Source organism: Mesocricetus auratus, unplaced genomic scaffold, assembly GCF_017639785.1.
Source record: "Mesocricetus auratus isolate SY011 unplaced genomic scaffold, BCM_Maur_2.0 Super-Scaffold_6730, whole genome shotgun sequence".
NCBI lineage: Eukaryota > Metazoa > Chordata > Mammalia > Rodentia > Cricetidae > Mesocricetus > Mesocricetus auratus.
In genome coordinates this window covers 117,707,543-117,726,537 of record NW_024429184.1, presented here as the reverse complement: position 1 = coordinate 117,726,537, position 18,995 = coordinate 117,707,543, and the positions used below count along the sequence as shown (strand labels likewise).

Below are 18,995 nucleotides of genomic sequence, written 5' to 3'. Positions count from 1 at the left end.
GGCTCTACCATCAACCTGAATAAACCCACACCAATCACTCTCCATGAGCCTAAGGTCTCACTCCTTGTGTCGGGTCACCTCATCACATTTCTTCTGGCTACTGGGGCAACCTTTCCAGTCTACCAACCCCATTTCTCCCTCTTAGGCCAATTTTCCAGAGTCCTCCCTTAACTTGCTCCCTAAATGTCTTGTCCTTTTCCTGCTCCTTTCTCCTTATACCCTCATGCTATTTTGCCTTACTAGGGAGAGACATCCCTTCCAAGACTGGCATAATCTTGCCTTCTACCCTGGGAACAGCTCCCAAGACACCTCTGTGACTCTGCGTTCCCCCTCCTCCTTTCTTCAGTTTCCATTCTGTCTGTCTGTCTGTCTCTCTGTCTGTCTGTCTCTCTGCCTTTCTCTCTATCTCCAGAATTCAAAAACCTTTCTTATATTTTGTCCCCTTCTTTAGTTGCTCCCACATACGGGGTACTACCTCTCTTTCCCTCGATACCCATCACAAGCCTCCTCTATTACACGTAAAGACCCTTCCACTACCTCTCCAAACCCCAATATCTTCCTATCCTTAACTAACTTCAGAGGACTCAAACCATCATTCATTCTCTTTTATCCAAGCGGCTTCTACATCCTATCTTTTCACCCTGTAACCCTTTTACATTGCAATAAAAACTTAATAGAATGCTTTGCTTGGTCCGGGGCCTTCACTCCACTAACCACACAATTATCTCCTCCATCCTGTGGTCCCCAGCACATATCCTGTCCCTGGCAACACTACTCACTTCTAGATCCCAGACCTTCAAGATGCTCTTTCTCAGTGTCCCTAGATACCCATTCTCAAGACCTTTTTTGCCTTCACTTGGACATACCCTGATACTCAACAGTCTTGAAGAGTGACCTGGACTGTTTTTCTCCAGGAATCAGAGACAGCCCCTGCCCCTTTGACCAGACACTCACCATGGACTGGCCTGCCCTCTCCCCTTTCCCTCCCACTGCCCCAGGGTATGCATGGCCACCCCCTTTGCAGCTTTTCCCTCAATAGCCAACACTGCCCCACTCCTCAGTCTCCTTGGCTCTGGGGTTTATTGGGATTCACCTTCCAAAGTTCAGCTGTCCTCCCTGCAGTCACTTACCTAGGATTCCCTTCACCCCAGCCCTTTAGCACCTCACTCTGAATGGCCTTGTCCATCTCCACTCCTGATCTACACTCTTAACAAAATCCGAGTTGCTTTCCTTTTTGGAGCTGGCCAATTTACTCCACTTATTGATCCCTGCACACTTACTTCTCATAGAGCCTCTGTATCAAGCTGCTTCTGAATCTCCTCCTGAGCCCCTTCCTTCCATCCATAAACAATTCCTTAAACTTAAAACACTCTCTTTAGATGGTTAAGTCCTTAATAACACCAGCTGCTTTTCTGGAGGGCCTGAATTCAGTTCCCATCACCTACAAGTGGTTCACAACCATCTATAACTCCAGTTACAAGGGTCCAATGCCCTCTCCTGGCCTCCACAGGCACTAGCTACTTTACACATCTGACTCCAGACCCTAGGAAATCATTAATCTACTTTCTGCTACTAGTCATAAATGTATTCTTCATCCACACAGAAGATGATCAGTGCCTTCCTTATTCAGTCATCATCAGAGAAGCTTCCTCCTGCAGGAGACTGGAGAAGATATAGAGACCCACAGCCAGACGTTACTGAGGGAGAGAAAGAGAGAGAGTTTCCTTGGAACACAAAGCTCTAAATGTTACATCTCCACCAAATTCCTCCCCTGAGAGGAAGTAGAAAGAGCTAGACCATGAGAACAAGGTCCTCTGAATCAATTGAGCAAGGCTCAAATGAACTCAGAGACCAAAGCAGCAAGCACAGGGCCTATATGGGTCTGCACCAGATTCTCTGCTGTAGCTTTCAACTTAGTATTTCTATGGGATTCCTGAGTGTGTGAATGAGCATGTCTTTGACTCTTTTGCCTGCTCTTGGGGCTCTTTTCTTTCTGTTGGGTTGTCTGAACACCTACATGCAAAACTTCATGAAAACTCACTCTAATTCACTGTCTGAACACCTACATGCACAACTTCAAGAAAACTCACTCTAGTGCACTGCCTGAGCACCTATATGCAAAACTTCACGAACACTCACTCTAGAGCATTCTTTGAGCACCTATATACAAAACTTGATGAAAAATCACTGTAGTTCACTCTCTGAAAACCTACCTGCAAAACTTCATGAAAACTCTCTCTAGTTCACTCGCTGAACACCTACATGTAAACTTTCACAAAACCTCATTGTAGTGCACTGATGTGAATTTTTTGTTTTGTTATATTTCATCTTGTCATGTTTTGTTGTTATATTGTAGATACCTATTCTTTTCTAATAAAAACTAGAAAAGGAGTGGATCTGGCTGGTAAGGTAGGTGGGGGAAGAACTTGGAGGAGTAAAGGGAGTGGAAACTGTAATCAGAATATATGGTATGAGAAAGAATGTATTTTCAATAAAAGAAAGAGAAAAACAACAAAACAAACAAACAAGCATGAAAAATAGACAAACAAATTTTCTCTGTTTTGCCCTGGTCCTCCAACTCCCAAATCTGTAGGGAGCTGCAGAGTACCACGCCCATAAGATGGCACCGGTTTCTGCATTCTGCCAGCCTGACCATGAGTGCTCTCAGTAAGTAAACAACTCCTTATTAGGAGTAAGGCCACGTACCCTTCTAGATCTGCTTGGTGACAACCTATCCTAGCGTGCCACCTGGGTGTAGTTGATTGGCTATCCTGGGGTCGGGGCCACTCCCTGTAAGCAAGTTTCCTGAACAAACTGTGAGAAGAAGATTCCTCGTTGCCGCATCATTCTTGCTGGTCGAGGGTGGTCGCGACACAAATCTATGCTGACTTTTCCATCTTTATACTTCTGAAAAACAAGGTTATGCCTCGGGGTCTTAGGAAACTTTCTTGGACTGTCATTTGCCCCTATTGACTACTTCTCCAAAGCTCTGGACAGCAGCATCTATGGCTGGTCCCCTTGTCTATATGACCCTGTTGCAGTCTTTCTACTTATCTCTGAATCTAGCAAACTAGCTCTAGGATTTGTTTCTTTCACAATTTATTCCCATCACACATTCTCTCAGCTCCTCACTTACAAAGGACTCCAATCCCTTCCATCACCTTGAATTCTATTCCTCCAAACTTCTCTCATCAAAAACACATCACTCACATTTCTTTACTGTCTTCCCTCAACACATCCACACTTATCCATTTGTCTGAGCGTGTCTCAGACCCTCTCACTCCTGTACCAAGACTCTTGAAGACCTTCTTCCCTACTCCTTACATATACAAAGAGGTCCTCTGGATACTTCTGATTACACTTCCTGTATCAATGGCAGTTCCTTGTTGCCATACAGCCACTGCGTTGTGTGATATGCAATGTTCTCAGAAGATGCCATCATCAAAGCAGCTTCTTTACTCCTCACACACTTCCAATCAATAGGCAGAACTGATAACCTTCACCAAAGCCTTCCTTATCACCAAAAATACATCATTAATGCTGTACATAGACTCCAAATATGCTTTCCTTATCCTGCTGACACACTGGAAGGAATCAGAATTTTTAAACACAAAAGGGTATAAATTCATATATTCATACCTCCTTGAGGCTTCTGCCTTATGAGGGAAGCCTCTCTGATGACAACTGGGCTATGTACCTATCTATGAATATAGCAGAATATCATTAGGAATTAGTTTATTGACTTTTTTTGCTGTTTGTTTTTTATCCTAGATCTCTATGGGCTATCTTGCCTCTGGGTCCTGGTCCTTCAGGCAATGTACGGGATGGGCTCCCTCTCATGGTATGGGTCACAAGATGGACCAGTAATTTGTTTGTCACTCCCATATGTCTGTGTTACCTTTACCCCAGCACATCTTGTAGTCAGGACAAGTTGTAGGTCGAAGGTTTTGTAGCTGGATTGGTGTCCCAGTCCCTTCACTAAAGAATGTTTGGTGGTATCACTATCCCCAAATCCTTCAATAGTTTATCTACAGTGTCTGTAATGGTTTCATTACCTCCCTTGATAGGGTATTGCTTGGTAAATTATCCCTTAATTTTGGGAAGTACTACAGGAGGGATTTGAACTTGGGTGATGCTACAGCTTATAATGTCTGGCTTTGTGTGTCAGTTTGACACAAGCTAGAGCCCTCAGAGAAAGGAGCCTCAGTTTAGGAAATGTCTCATTGAGATCCAGTTATAAAGCACTTTGTCATTTAGATCAGTGGGAGAGGGCCCAGCCCATGGTGGGTGGCCCCATCCCTGAGCTGCTGTCCTGGACTCTATAAGAAGGTGCACTGAGTAAGCCACGGGAAGCAAGCCGGGAAGCAGCTCCCTCCATGGCTTCTGCCTCCAGGTTCCTGCCCTGTTTAAGTTCCTGTCCTGGCTTCCTTCTGTGATAGACAGCAATGTTGAAGTGTAAGCTAAATAAACCCTTTCCTTCCCAACTTGCATTTTGGTCACAGTGTTTCATCACAACAATAGAAATATTAACTAAGACATAGCCCAAGGGTTTAAATTTTTTAATGTGATTACATTGAGGAAATAATTTGGGTATCATATCCATTCTGAGCACACAATTAGGTGCTGGTATAAACATTGTGGGAATGTTTAGAAATGAGTCCTAGGCTAATAATTCTTTATTTTCTATTCATATTTTGAAGGGTTTTCCTGCTACTTCTTCAATAATTACATCATTTTTTTTTGTTTTTGTAGAGGTATGTAGAAGTTTTTTTTGGGTTTTGCACGTTATTACCTCACCTCCTTTATCTATTAGCCTATCTGTTGGACCATCCCCCTGATCTTTGCTGGGATCTTTATGAAAGGCCTGGGTTCCTTCCTTGGTTCTGGGGTTGTTGATTTCATGCATTTTTTTGGTCTACCTCAGAGTCTGTTTCCAAATCCTCCTCTTTGGAATTGTCTTATCTGATTTTGTCTTCCTGAGGGATCTTATATCCTGATCTTTCTGAAAGAATGTAGGGTTGGGTCTGGTAGATGACCTTACCCTGCCTCTGCCTAAAAATGGCACCTTTTAGGTGAGTTTCACAATGGTGCTGGTTTGGCTAGCTTCTGCTCATTAGACTACAGAGATACTACCTTATCTGTCTCCGGTTTCTTAGTCTGCTTGAACAAGTTGATACCTCCTCCAACAGTTTGGCAGTTAGCTGAGCTGATGTCAGTGTCATTCTCAAGTGTGGAGAAGCAAACCCTTAATTAGGGTTCTAAAGCTTTGCTGGATATAGTAGTCTGGGCTGGCATCCTTGTTCCCTTAGCGTTTGTAGGACAACTGTCCAGGATCTTCTGGCTTTCATAGTTTCCGTTGAGAAGTCAGTTGTAATTTGGATAGGTCTGCCTTTATATGTTACTTGGCCTTTTTCTCTTTATTCTGTAGGTTTGATGTTTTGATTATTATATGGCAAGGTGACTCCACTGCTGGTGGGAGTGCCAACTTATATAGCCACTTTGGAAATCAGTATGGAGATTCCTCAGGAAAATGGGAATCAATCAATCTACCACAAGACCCAGCAACTCCACTCTTAGGCACATACCCAAAAGATGCAAATTCATACAACAACATTATGTTCATAGCAGCATTCTTTGTAATAGCCAGAACCTGGAAGCAACCTAGATGCCCCACAACTGAAGAGTGGATAGAGAAAATGTGGTACACTTACACAGCATTACTCAGCAGAAAAAAACAATGGTATTTTGAAATTCGAAGGTAAATGGATAGCACTAGAAGAAACCATCCTGAGTGAGGTAACCCAGTCACAAAAAGACAAACATGGTATGTACTCATGCATATATGGATTTTAGACATGGATCAGAATAGTGCCAGTCTGCACTTCCACTGACAGAGACTCTGGGGAACAGGAAAGAATCTAAGAGAGATATGCATGGTACCCCAGAAAAGAGGAATGAGGCAAGATCTTCTGAACAGACTGGGGACACGGTGAGGGCTGGGTGGGGAGTGGGAGCTGGGACAAAGAGAGGGGGAGAAGAGGAAGAGAGAGTAGGTCATGGGGGAACAGGAAGGTTGATTGGGGGGGTAGGATAGGGGGAAGAGGGAGTCATAGGTTAGAAGACAAATCTGGCACCAGTGAGATCTCTAGTGATTTAAAGGGATGACACCACAACTGGCAAGCTAAGCAATAGTGGAGAGACCACCTCGTATGCCCATTCCTGATAATGAACTTGATGTCTATAACCATCCTGGAGCCTTCATCTAGTGACTGATGGAAGCAGAGGCAAACACCCACAGTTAAACACTGAACTGAACCCAAGGAACCCAGTGACAGAGAGAGAGGAGCAATGAGCAAATTGGCAAAGAATGGGCTGGCAAAACCAGCAGAGATAGCTGATCTGAACAAGGGGGAGCTCTCGGACCCCAGACTGACAGCTGGGAGGCCAACATGGGACTAATCCAGACACACTGAGTGTGGGAGTCAGTGAGGAGGCCTGGGCAACCTATGGGGCTCTGGGCAGTAGATCAGTGTTTATCCCTGGCATACAAATGGACTTCGTGCATCCATAACACAAAGAGGGATGCTTTCTCAGCCTGGACTCTTAAGGGAGTGCCTGGACCCTGCCCTGAGTGAAATGACAGACTCTAGATATCTCCTATGTGGAAGGATAGGATGGGAGGCTGGGGGGGATAATAGGGGTTGTGGGAGGAGGGGAGGGAGAGGGAACTGGGATGACAAGTGAAGCAAGCTATTTAAAATTAAAGTAATAAAAAATAAAAATAAAAAAGGGTTCTAAACATACAAAAAGGAGCCAGAAATGACTTCCTGGTTCTGTGTCTCTCATGCATGCTTTGGTACAAAGACACATCTCCTTCCATGACAGCCTCCAAAGCCACAGAGAAACCCTGCCTCAAACCCCTCCCCAAAAGACACATCTCCTGGCATCTGCCAGCATGCCATGAGCTAAGGCCTATTCAGGCATCCTCTCCACTATTGCTAGGAGTCTTACCTCGGATCATCCTTGTGGATTCCCAGTATCAGGTTTCTCCCTAACCCCATAATAGTCCCTTTCTATCAAAATATCATTTTCATCGCTCTTCCTGTCCATCCTTCCCCCAACTCGACCATCCTGATCACTCATTTTCCCATCCCCTATAGCTTCCCCTTTACTCCCTGTCCCTAGTTTACCCAGGAGATCTCATCTATTTCCCCTTCCCAGGGTGATCCAGGCATCCCTCTTAGCATCCTCCTCTTACCTAGCTTCTCTGTGACCGTGGGTTGTATCTTGGTTATCTTTTAGTTTACATCTAATATCCACTTATGAGCAAGATGATACTGTGTTTTTCTTTCTGGGTCTGGATTACTTTACTCAGGATGATTTTTTTAGTTCCATGCATTTGCCTGTAAATTTCATGATTTTTTTTACAGCTGAATAATACTCCATTTTAAAATGTGCCACATTTTCTTTATCCGTTCTTTGATTCAGGGGCAATAGGGTTGCTTCCAGGTTCTGGTTATTATGAGTAATGCTACTATGAACATAGTAGATCAAGTGTCCTTGTGACATGATTACATATCCTTTGGGTATATGCCCAAGAGTGATATTGCTGGGTCTTGAAGTAGATTGGTTTTCAATTTTCTGAGAAACCACCATACTAATTTCCAGGATGGTTGTAAGTTTGCACTCCCACCAGCAGTGGAGGAGTGTTTCCCTTACTCCACATTCTCTCCAACATAGGCTGCCATTAGCATTTCTGATGTTGGCCATTCTGACAGGTGTAAGATTGCATTTCAGAGCTGTCTTGACTTACATTTCTCTGATAACTAAGGATATTGAATAATTCCTTAAGTGTCTTTTGGCCATTTGAGGTTCTTCTGTTATATTAAGTAATGTCTACTTTAGTTTTGTTGTGGTGTATGTGTGGTGAGCCCATGTTCAGAGACAGGTGTTATCCTCTGTCATTCTTCACCTTATTGGTTTGATTCAGGAACTTTCCTGAACTTGAAGCTTGCTAGTTTTCAGTTAGGTCTGGCAGCCAGGAAGCCCCAGCAATCCTTCTACAGTGTTGGGATTACAGACACATAATACCATTTTTGATGTGGGTAGTGGGTTCAAAACTTAAGTCTTCATGGTTGCTTAGTAAGTGCTCTTAAATAACTGAGCTATTTGTCCAGCTCCCTCTACTATGGTTTTTAGTGTTTAACTACCAAATAAAGGAAGTTCCCTACACATTATCTATTGTCATTATTGTTTAATTTTGATATTGAAATTTAATTACAATGTTTCTCCCTTCCCTTTCCTCTATTCTAACTCCCTCACTCATTCCTCCCCACTCTCCTTTAAATTCATGGCAATTATTTTCATTAGTTGCTATCTAATACACATGCATATTTGTGTATACACACATATATTCCTAAATATAGCCTGTTGAGTCTATATTGTAACAATCAGTGGCAGGTATTCCCTGGCGAGGACTACCGTTCCTGCTCAACAGCTTTTCTCAACTGCCTGCAAACCTTTATTGTGGCTGAGGCCTCATGGCCTTTCCCACATACAGTTTGGCAGTGTCACCCTTGTTTAGCTCATGTTTGGTGGCCATGTTGGTGATATTTTATGGGTGTAGCTTCTGATGTTGCTAGGAGACAAACCCTTACAGCAAAGTCCCTGCTCCTCTGACGATTACGATCTCTCCCCTCCTCTTCCACAATGTTTCTTCAACCTTAGGTGCTGCAGTGTTTTATAGATGTATCCATTGGGGCTTGGGTCTGAAACTATACGTTTCTATTGGTTGTGGTTTTTTTTTTTTGCAATGGTCTCTATTGAAAAGAGAAGTTTCCTTGATGAGGGGATGAAGACGACATTCATCTCTAGCTTTAGAGACAAAAGTTTATAGATTGTTGTTTGGGATTGTCTCAGTTGGGGTTACTATTGCTGTGATGAAGCATCATGATCAAAAGCAAGTTGGGGAGAAAAGGGTTTAGTCATCTTATCATTCCACATCATAGTTCATCACTGCCAAAGGAATCAGGACAGGAGCTCAAGCAGGGCAGGAGCCTGGAAGCAGCAGCTGATGCAGAGGCAGTGGGGGATGCTGCTTACTGGCTTGCTTCTCATAACTTTCTCAGCTTGCTTTCATTTCTTTTTTTTCCAGCCTGATTTCTTATAGAATCAAGGACCTCAAGCCCATTAACGTCACCACTCACAATGCGCAGGGCCCTTCCCCCATCAATAACTAATTAAGAAAATGCCTTACAGGTGGGTCTTATTGCAGCATTTTCTCAATTGAAGGTTCCTTCTTTCAGATAACTCCAGCTTTTGTAAAATTGACACAGACTGGCCAGCATAGGGAGTGTACTGGTTTAATAAATTGCTGGTTTATATTCTCCTCCACAGTAACCACAATTTCGCCACCACTGAGTAGTTATCTAGGTTTCCAGCATCAGCATCAGGTGTGGTATTCCTCTTGTTGAGTGACTGTTAAGTCCAATTAGAGACCTATTGGTTACTGCTAAAGTATGTGTGACACTACTGCACCCATGGTGTTATTATCCCATGCTGGTCATTGATGTGGTTCACAGGTGTCATATCTGAGTAGGACTGCGGATTGTGAACCTCCTTTGGAAGTTTGCATGGTATCTTTTAGTAGCGTGGAAGCTAGTCCTGAGCAAGGGAATGTCTAGGTCAGTTGCAGCTCAGGAATCTCTGGGCCCTGCTTCTGAAGTGTTTGGACTTACCTTCCACCTCTTGGGGGCAACAAAGGTCAACAACAATAGGCTGTATATTTTGCAGTCTCTTAGACATCCCTAGCCAATGACTTGAAAGAGAGCTTGTTGTATCTGTTTTAGAGTTTTTATTAGGTGGCCTTTGGCTATTGGAGGGAGCACCTCAAGTTCATTAAAACTATGTATGTGGGCATTGCCATGATTTAGAAGCAGCGCTTCAGTTCTGGAAGTGCCCCATGGTCTGCCAAGTCAACACCATGAGCTCTGTTAGCACAGGATACAACCTGTTAGCTTCTATATTTTCTTATAATTGAAGAGTTTTTCAAGTTGAATATGCCATGAAGGCTGTGAGAAGTAGTTGTACAGCTTTGGAGTCAGAAGTAGAGATTGTATTGTCTTCGGGGTAGTAAATTAATCTTTTATAACTTTTTTGAAGAAGGTTTCAATAAATGGCTTTTTAATGCTGTTTGACATGTTAGAATGATAGTAGCAGGTTTATTGGCAGATGTTCATTCATTAGCAGACATAACAAGAAAGGAAGCATCTGATTTTATGCCTAACTTTGGTTAAAATATTCCTGTAAAACATCTTTCAGAGAGAGTATGTGTTTGTTTATACATCTACAGTGCTGTCAAACAGTTTGGCTGAAGTTTCATGTTAGGGTCTCACAGTACAAATAATGGTGCCCAGCTCTAATGTGACTGGCCCATCGGGTGTTTCATATGGTTATCGGGGCTGTGCCATTGGCAAAGCCAGACAAACTGAAAAGACAAAAATAGAAATAAATGAACCTGTCATGACATTGTTAAAAAAGTTGCAAAAATAATTTACAAAGTACAAACAGGAACATACCTAAACATAATAAAAGCTATATACAGCAAACCAACACCCAGCATCAAACTAAATGGAGAGAAACTAAAGGCGATTCCTCTAAAATCAGGAACAAGACAAGGATGTCCACTCTCTCCATATCTCTTCAATATAGTACTTGAAGTTCTAGCTAGAGCAATAAGACAACAAAAGGAGATCAAGGGGATACAAATTGGAAAGGAAGAAGTCAAACGATATGATAGTCTATGTAAGTGACCCAAAGAATTCTGCCGGGAAACTCCTACAGCTGATAAACACCTTCCGCAAAGTAGCAGGATACAAAATTAATTCAAAAAATCAGTAGCCCTACTATATATACACAACAAAGGGGATGAGAAAGAAATCAGAGAAACATTACCCTTTACAATAGCCACAAACACCATAAAATATCTTGGGGTAACTCTAACCAAACAGGTGAAAGACCTGTATAACAAGAACTTTGAGTCTTTAAAGAAAGAAACTAAAGAAGATACCAGAAAATGGAAAGATCTCCTATGCTCTTGGATCGGTAGGATCAACGTAGTAAAAATGGCAATCTCATCAAAAGCAATCTATCTACAGATTCAATACAATCCCCATCAAAACACCAGCACAAATTTTCAATGACCTTGAAAGGACAACCCTCAACTTTATATGGAAAAACAAAAGACCCAGGATAGCCAAGGCAACACCGTACAATAAAGACACTTCCGGAGGCATCCCTGACTTCAAGCTCTATTATAGAGCTATAGTCCTGAAAACAGCTTGGTATTGGTACAAAAGCAGACAGGCAGATCAATGGAATTGAATCGAAGACCCTGATATCAACCCACACACCTTTGAACATCTGATCTTTGACAAAGAAGCTAAAACTGTATAATGGAAAAAGAAAGCATCTTCATCAAATGTTGCTGGTATAACTGGATAATGGCAAGTAGAAGAATGAGGATAGATCCATGTCTATCGCCATGCACAAAACTTAAGTCCAAATGGATCAAAGACCTCAATATAAATCCAGCCACACTGAATCTCTTAGAGGAGAAAGTGGGAAGTACCCTTGAATGAAATGGTACAGGAGACTGCTTCCTGAACATAACACCAGTAGCACAGACACTGAGATCGACAATTAATAAATGGGACCCCCTGAAACTGAGAAGCTTCTGCAGGGCAAAGTGTAGCTCCAAATGACGCTGTAACGATAATCGACAAACTTACTGAAAGTAAAACTAAGTATTTATTGTAGAAATTACTCACAAGATACCAAACAAGTAACCCAGATGAGCCAAGTAGTTCTCCCCCCCTGCTGCTTGGGAAAAGAGACCGAGACTTCCTGTGTGCTGTCTTTTATGCCTTCCCCCGTAATGCCCCCTAGCCATGCCCAAAAGTGGGCCTGGCTAGTGACGTAGGTCACCGCCTACGTACGTATACGTCTTTACGTCCAGCCGTATGCGTCTTTAGTCCTGCCTAAAGTGGGTGTGGTTAGTGGTGTGGTAAACTGCCCTTTTATTACCTCATCTGTATGCGCCTCTAGTAAGTCACATGTTTAATGGCGGCATACAGACTTCCTCCTACAGCAAAGGACACAGTCAACAAGACAAAACGACAGCCCACAGAATGGGAAAAGATATTCAGTATTCCCACATCTGACAGAGGGCTGATCTCCAAAATTACAAAGAACTCAAGAAGCAAGTCTCCAGAACACCAAAGGATCCAATTAAAAAATGGGGTACAGAACTAAACAGAGAATTCTCAATAGAGGAGTCCAAAATGGCCAAGAGACACTTGAGAAAGTGCTCAACATCTTTAGCCATTAGGGAAATGCAAATCAAAACAACTCTGAGATATCATCTCACTCCCATCAGAATGGCTAAAATCAAAAACACTAATGACAGTTTATGCTGGAGAGGATGTGGGGAGAGGGGAACACTCCTCCACTGCTGGTGGGAGTGCCAACTTGTGCAGCCACTTTGGAGGTCAGTATGGAGATTCCTCAGAAAAATGGAAGTCTACCACAAGACCCAGTAATTCCACTCAGGCATATACCCAAAAGATTTACCCTCATACAATAAGGACATCTGCTCAACTATGTTCATAGCAGCATTATTTGTAGCAGTCAAATAACCTAGATGTCCCTCAACTGAAGAGTGGATAGAGAAAATGTAGTACATTTACACAATGGAGTACTACTCAGCAGAAAAAACAATGGGATTTTGATATTTACAGGTAAATGGCTGGCACTGGAAGAAACCATCCTGAGTGAAGTAACCCAGTTACAAAAAGACAAGCATGGTATGTACTCACTCTTATATGGATTTTAGACATGGATCAGGGCATTGCCAGCCCACAATCCCACAGCCAGAGTCTGGGGTGTAGGGAAAACCCTAAGAGAGATATGCATGGAAACCCGGAGAAGGGTTAGGGGATGAGATCTCCTAATTGGAGTGGGAGAGGGGGAAGGGAAGGATAGAAGGAGATGGGAGAAAAAGAGGGAGAAAAGAGGAGGGGAGAGGAGGACATGGGAGAGCAGGGAGGTTGAGCCAGGGTAAGAATAGAGGAGAAAAGGATGGGAGATACCATAAAAGAGGGAGCCAGTATAAGTTGGAGGAGAGATCTGGCACTAGTGAGATCTTCACAGATGTACAAGAATGACACCAACTGTCATTAAGGCTACCCTAAATGCCCTCCCATGACAATGAGAATGATGACTACCTTATATGGCATCCTAGAACTCTCATCCAGTGGCTGATGGAGGCAGAGGCAGACACCCACAGCCGTGAATCGAATTGAACTCCTGGAACCCAGTTGCAAAGAAGAGTGATGACCAAAGGAATCAAGATCGGGCTAGCGAAACCCCAGAGGCAGCTGACCCAAACAAGGGGGAACACATGGATCCCAGACTGAAGACTGAGGGGCCAGCATGGGACTGATCCAGACATCCCTCTCACTGAACCTGGGTGACAGAGAGTGTGAGGAGCCGCCCTCGCTATCGCTATCGCCATTAGAAGATGGCGCTGACATCCGCTGTCAGTTGGAGTTCACCGTTTAAGCTGTGCCTCTCCCGTGGCGTCATCTGGGGTGATGAGCAAACCACCAATCTCGGCTCTACACGTCTCACTCGGAGCTCCTAGGCTTATATAAGGGGCTGGGTTTCTTAGCTTGGGGTCTCCCTCTCAGAAGCTGATCATCTATCTCTCAAGATGTATTAAAGCTTTACTGCAGAAGGATCCGAGTGTCCTGCGTCGTTCTTGCTGGCGAGACGGTAGCGCGGGACAAGAGAGGAGGCCTTGGCAATCTGTGGGTCCTTGAAGAGGGGAGCAGCATTTATTCCTGGCATACAGAAGGACTCTGGGAACCCATACCATGTGGAGGGATGCTCTCATGGAGGCCCTTGCCCTCCCTGGGGAGCGGAGGGGGATGGAGTGGAGGTGAGGGGTTAGGAGGGCTGGGGGGGTGAGGGAGAGGGAACTGAAAGTGACATGTGTAAAAAGTTAAAAAAATATATAATAGGACTGTGGTTGAACTCCAAATGGACATATCCTCTCCTCTTAAAGCAATTATGAAGGTTGAAGGACCACTTCTCCTAACACTTAGTTCATGAGTATATATATAGTTACAATATATATATATGTATATATAAATCTCCAAATAAACATGTTTCTGGAGAAAAAAAAGAATAAAATTTTTGAACTAAAACTCAGCAGTGTTGGTGAATTAAATAAACAAAGACATAAAATTGGTTTAAAAGATGTAAAGGAGCCGGGCGGTGGCGGCTCACACCTTTAATCCCAGCACTCGGGAGGCAGAGGCAGGCGGATCTCTGTGAGTTCGAGGCCAGGCTGGACCGACAGCCTCCAAAACAATACAGAGAAACCCTGTCTCGTAAAAAAAACCAAACCAAACCAAAACAACAACAAAAAGATGTAAAGGAGCAAGTAGAAAGTCATGCTAAGGAATCTTTGAAGGAAGACTATGAATCAGATTGTGACAATATGTAACATTTTCATCACCATCTCTTCTGTTTTACATTTCTATTACAGACCCTTATAACTCTTTAGCACCATGTATTGTAATACACTGACAAATTTTCATTAAATGTCTGATTTAAACATATTCAGGTTTAATTGAAATATGTTTGAAAACATTCTTGGGATAGTTAAGGATTGTTGAGTGTAGTTTTCCTCTGCCAGTGCTTTGGTGTCCCCTCCCCTCGCCAGCCACTTGGACTCTGCCGCATTGTAGTCCCCAAATAACACACACGACACTGTATTAATTATGAAGCTGTTGGCCGTTTGTTTGTTTCTTGCTGGCTATCTCTGACTTAAGTATTTACTCCATCTAAGTATTTCTCTTAACTGAAAATAGGGTCCAGACTTCTTATCCCTGTGGTGGGTACATCGTGACTACCTGTGTTTCTCCTACCCAGAGTCCTCCTCGACTCCTAGTCCCACCTATCTTGCTTCCCTATTGGCCAACAGTGTTTTATTGACATATACACAGGACTTCCCCATCAAGGGACATTTGCTTAGTATTAAAATATAGATTCATGTTTGATTAAATTCTTAGTGCCAAGATTGAGGGAGAAGGATTGTGTTCACAAGTTAAAAGCTGGGCTATCCAGAAAAAAAATCTTAGTGAGAACACTATGCAAAACACTTTAGAATTTAAATTCCTGTTTTTTTTTTCTGATACAGAGTTTCTCTGTGTAGCTTTGGAGCCTATCCTGGCACTCCCTCTGTAGACCAGGCTGACCTCGAACTCACAGAGATCCGCCTTCCTCTGCCTTCAGAGTGCTGGGATTAAAGGCGTGTGCCACCAATGCTGGGCTAAATTCCTATTTTGTCTTATCTATAATTAAACATTTTTAGATTAAAAAGCTATATATGTATATTAATATATTCAATAATGAGCATTTTAGGATTTTGTTTGTTTTTTTTTCAGATAGGGTTTCTCTGTGTAACAGCCCTGACTGTCCTAGAACTCTCTTTGTAGATCAGGTTGGCCTTGAACTCACAGAGATCCACCTGCCTCTGCCTCCTGAGTGCTTAGAATAAAGGAGTTTACCACCATTGCCCAGCTGAATTATGGGTTTTGTAGGACAAGTTCTAATTGGTCTTAACAATAAAAACTCAGAGTCGGATATTGGGGCAAATGCTGAAAGATCAGAGAGTCAAGGAGCAAGTCACAGCCAACTCTTGAACCTTGCTAGCTCCTCAGGCAAAAGCGATGTGTTCCTGTCTCCTCTCACCTTATATTCCTGTCTTCACCCAGCCATATTGAAAAACCTCGGCATCAAAGCGCCGGGCACTGAACCGAACCCTCTGCCCAAGAACCGGGGCCAGACCACTGTCTGCAAATGCAAGAGGTGATTTATTGAGTACACAGGCGCCTGCGGATGCTACTGCAACTTGGGTGCAGAGCATACCGGGCTTTCAGGGAGTACAATATTTATAGAGTTTCAATGGTTACATAAGTAACAGGCATTTCATTGGCTCATCTTGGGGGCAGGGGTAGTTCCCACGGACTAAGTTTCCTGGTATTACTTTATGAAAGACCCAGGCATACTTCAGTAATTATTATCCTGGTCCCATGACTACAATGGTGATCATAGACACAACTGGGGGCAAGGGTAGTTGCCAAGGACTAGGTGTCCTGGTATTGTCATATGAAAGTTCCCAGCACGCTTCAGTAATTATTATCCGGGTCCCATGATTGCTATAGTGATCAGACATAATTGGGGGCCAGGGTAGTTGCCAAGGACTAGGTTTTCTAGTATTGTCATATGAAAGTTCCCAGCACATTTCAGCAATTATTATCCGGGTCCCATGACTGCTATAGTGATCACAGACATCCTGTTTTGAGGGTGAGACACCTGGTCTGGGTTTCTTTCATTAGGCAACGGCCTGGCCTTGCTTTTCTTTTCCTAGGGGGGCCCTGGGTAGGGGTCTTTCATTCCCCCCTTGTTCTTGTGTATAGGTAGAATCTTTTACCTATTGTCCAGCCCTCTCTACTTAAGGTTTACTTATGGTTTCATCTGTTTGAGGGCATGGTATTGTTGAGTTAGGACTAAGGCTTGAATTATTGTTTGTGAATGTAGGGCCCAAAGGTTGGGAGGCCCATAAGAGTAGAGACTAGTGTAGCGAACCAGGGGGATTTATTAAACCAACCCTCATACCAGTATTGTTGGGATTAAAATTTTTTTTGACGAACAGCGAGTCTCTCCTTGAGTTTATCCAGAGTTTCGGGTACTACCCCAGTCTTATCTGTATAAAAAAATTCCTCTTTGAGAGTGGCACATATGTCTCCCTCTCTTATTATACTGTTCCCTATGTGAGGGAATTTTTTTTTCTTTTGACTTAGCATCTCAACCAGGGAAAAGAGGACGATGTATTTTTTTCCATGCTACTTCTTGCTGACTTTGGGACGAAGTTAGGGGACCCAAGAAGGCTGAAATGTAAGTCAAAAGCAAAAAGGGAATTTAGGCAATGGGGTATCTATCCAGGAGCAGCTGATTGGCAGACTGTGTTGAAGAGACAGGGGGTGTCCACATCAGCTGAACTGGTTCACATCCACAGCAAGTCTAGGGCTCGCAGTCTTTAGGAGCAGGCTGTGGTCAGCAACTGATGTTTAGATGTGTTTGCCAGAAGTGGAAACCTGTTTAAGACATGTTTAAAACTGGGAACAGAAGTTAAAACTTATGTATTTAATTGGAACTCTTTAGACCCATAGTATTAGTGATCAGGAAGGTCAGGAATCCCATGACCAGGAGAGAAAATCTCATTCTCAGGAACAGACAGGTGGGATAACTGGCTGTCCTTATCTGGAGTCCTCTTTGACCTGTGAGAAGTGGATTCAAGCTGTATGACTTTTGATCCTCTGAAGCCTATATAAATTTTGTTATATAAAAGGACATAAAGTTTATAGGTACATTAGCATTATCAATTGGTACTGATATCTACATTGTAGAAAAAGCAGATATCTGGGTATCTGTATTTTGTCCTAGTAGAAACTACAGATTTGGGCTAGTAGTGTACATTTGTCTTCTGTCCAGGGAGCCAGGTATGAATTGGACAGAGGTATCTTTGGCCTGATGAAAAGCCCTTTAAGTTTATACTTAGATGATAACCAAAATAAACCTAAAAACCTTGAGCTTGTGATTGAACAAGTATTTACATCCTTTGATCCTTATTGAGACATATTAAGGCTTGATTTTTACATAAATAAAATGAGCAACCAAGCTGACTATAGTCTTGTGGATTTGGCTGCCTGATGCTGTCAACCTGACAACCATTAATACTTTCAGAGATCTGAGAAGGATAAATTTTATACAGTCTCCAAATCTATTAAAAAGTGCCAGGTACCAGTCCATATACAGCTATACCCAAGTCTCCTCTACTAGTATTGAAGGCACAAGTATCAGGAACAGTATCAATCTTTACCAGGCCTGTAAGGTGAGTTTTCTTTCTCTCTGTGGAAGAGGGACATGGAAAAGACTGACCTTGTTTTGTCTCGGCAAAAGGGGTACAATCAATTTTCCAGTGTCCAGCAGCTTTGTCCACATTTTGGGCCAGGTCCTGGAAGCAGTAGGTGTCACCTTTGAGCATCTTGCTCACTGGTCAGAGTCAACACAATCCAGGTGTAGGGACCGGGGTGTCTTGTAATCTTTTTTTGGAGACTTTGGGTCACTGTTAGGATCTGGAAGTCTGTCTGATATTATAAACTTTTAAATTAACATTTTAAATGCCATGTTCTGTAGGTCTCTGAAGTATTAGAGGTTTGTCTGCCTTAAGCGTAACTGTTGAAAGTATAAACTTTATTAACCTTTATAAAACTAGAACTATATATTGTTAGGTCTAGCTTTAAACATTTTAACAGTATAAATATCTTATAACCTTATAAATTGAAAACATTTTAAAAACTGTTTTGAAATTTCTTAATGTTTTTTTTAATATTGAAAATTAAAGGCCTTTAAAACCATTATTATCTGGGTGACTGTTAAATTATAAAACTTAGCATTCCTGTGTATAAAAGTATTAACATTTTAAATCTAAATAAAAACTTGTTGATAGGATGGTACCTCATAACTTCCATGTGGTCACCTTTAGTTAAGATGGTGGATCAGGTATCTCTTTTAAAATGGCTACCAGCCAGCCATGTGGCCAGCTTGGCATGTGACTGACTATAAAACAGTGGCAACCTGTACCACTTTGGTTTTAGCTTTATGCTTGTAATAAAACTTAGATTATGACAGAAAATACAGATAGAACTTTTTAACAAAAAGCAGGAAGGTATTAGTTAAAAAAGAGAGGTTTTTTTTCCCCACACTAAAAATAGGAAAACATTATTAAAATGGAGAGAATTAGGTCTTTGTATGATTACATACTGCCCAGTCTAAAAATAGAGCAATTAAATGAATGGATAATC

At 42.5% G+C, this 18,995-nt stretch overlaps 1 pseudogene; it reads left to right on the top strand.

Annotated features, from left to right (window-relative positions):
- Nucleotides 1-9,982: 9,982 nt before the first annotated feature.
- Nucleotides 9,983-14,569, top strand: LOC101837940 (annotated as a pseudogene).
- The last annotated feature ends 4,426 nt before the right edge of the window (nucleotides 14,570-18,995 follow it).